Here is a 2,296-nt window from a genome sequence, read left to right on the forward strand (position 1 = left end):
GATAAATATGAGAGTGTTTTTTGTTGTCTTAGCCAGATAACTACAAATCCTATCGCCTCTTTCCTCCAGTGGCTCAGCGATATGTCTTTGTAGTTAAGCAGAAAGTTCTGCCCACCACTGGTATCGAAACCCGCTTTCGAGCGTTGTAAGTCCTCAAACATAGCGCTGCGCCACTGGGGGGCTATAACGTTAAAAACCGATATCCGATAGTGTCGCTTTGCGCATTACTACAAACAAACAAATATAACATGTTCACGTTTACGTTCTGCACTCGATATAGCGGTGTGATTGAAATAGAAGAGTTTCACTCAAGCATGTTGATTGTACAGGGGAAGAAAGCTGGCTCATTACATGTCAGTAGCTTAACTATTTTAATAAAGATTCTCATACCCTGACAAGACCAGCACGTGAGTAGGATGATGTGTGTTAAGCTGCACTGAAGCTGAAAATATTTTTTTTTTAAATGAGAATTTTACGCTATTACCAGAACTTCTCAGTCTAACCTCAGTAGAGGTGAGTTTTTGTGAGTTAGATTTCGTATTATAGAATAATATTTAGTTAATGATCTGGAGTGAGTATTTGTATTGAGTAAAGAAAAAAATGTTGTCATCAGGGTTTAATGATGGTATTTAATCTACACATCTCAAAACTTTTAGGGATCTTCTATGTTATAGCAATAATAAAGAATATTAGAGCTAATGTTTTTACTGGTTATTCTATGTTATAGCAATATTAAAGAAGATTAGAGCTAATGTTATAGCAATAATAAAGAATGTTAGAGCTAATGTTTTTACTAGTTATTCTATGTTATAGCAATATTAAAGAAGATTAGAGCTAATGTTATAGCAATAATAAAGAATGTTAGAGCTAATGTTTTTACTGGTTATTCTATGTTATAGCAATATTAAAGAAGATTAGAGCTAATGTTATAGCAATAATAAAGAATATTAGAGCTAATGTTTTTACTGGTTATTCTATGTTATAGCAATAATAAAGAATATTAGAGCTAATGTTTTTACTGGTTATTCTATGTTATAGCAATAATAAAGAATGTTAGAGCTAATGTTTTTACTAGTTATTCGTGGCTAGAAAAAGAATCGTTTGTAAACTCGTATATGATCAGCCATCTTGAATTCATTGAAACGTGAACAGAAGGTTTCGCTCCTCCGAAAAGCTTGTTCGTGTGTTAATGTTTGTTTACACATACATAACACATGCAATTATACATACGTAACTTTTACAAGAAGGCTGCTAAGAAGACTACTGTGTCAGTTGCTGTCATTTAACAAGCCTAAAAGAATTCACAGAGCGCATGCGTTTATTTCAGTAATTTCAAATCTTGAAGACCACACTAGTACATTATTCTTTATCTAATTTCCACTGACTGTAACACGCCGTCTACAGATGCTATATTAAATGTATATACATCTGCACAGCTGTGAAAGGAATACTCGAAATGAAAATACGGTTTTGATTAAATATCGATTTAAAAAAAAAGTCAAATCAATGTTACGACTTTCCAGGAGTTCTGGGATAACAAATAGTTTGTTTTATAATGCCACTTTTCAGTTTTGAAGACTAGATTGTTATTATTCAGTATGTATTTACTGGCATCTGTGCTTTTCCCAAAGCTGCAGTAGATGCTCGATTATTAAAGCACTATCCAACTTAATATTACTTCACTCCTGTTGGTTTGCACCACCCCTCAATCGTATGACCTTCTGTAAGTCATAGAACGAGGCTTGGTGTCATAATAAATCACAGAAATCATCTTCTCCAGATTAGAACATGGTTCTGAACTTCTGCATCAGAAGTTTGAAAATGATCTACGTTATTGATCTGGGGTGGTTAGAAAAGCCTGGAATAGTATATAAAGAGGTAAAAAAAACTGAAACTGGTAACTGCACAGAGAGAGAAAATGTTATAACAGAATAATCGAGAAAAACAAAGCACGAATTTACATCTAAATTAAAACTGCGGCTCACTTTTACTGACATCAAGTTATCGTTTGATTCGATTCAAGAAAGTAAAAAAAAAGGGGATTATAAGTTTCATTAACTGCATTTTACGATTGAATCATCCACGGTTTAACAGTTTTACCTTAAATACCGCAATAATTAAAACTCTTAAGGAAATTTGCTTTAATTTATCAACTTTTTGTTTTATTTTTCATCTCTCCCATATAACATCGCTTTAACAATACTTAGAAAAATCTCTGCGTGATTACGTCTTTCGATTCAATTATTTTGACAGCTAAATATAATGTGGTAAAACATGAATATTAATGTTAGAATTA

The sequence above is a fragment of the Limulus polyphemus genome, unplaced genomic scaffold (genome assembly GCF_000517525.1).
Source record: "Limulus polyphemus unplaced genomic scaffold, Limulus_polyphemus-2.1.2 Scaffold901, whole genome shotgun sequence".
Classification (NCBI taxonomy): Eukaryota; Metazoa; Arthropoda; class Merostomata; order Xiphosura; family Limulidae; genus Limulus; species Limulus polyphemus.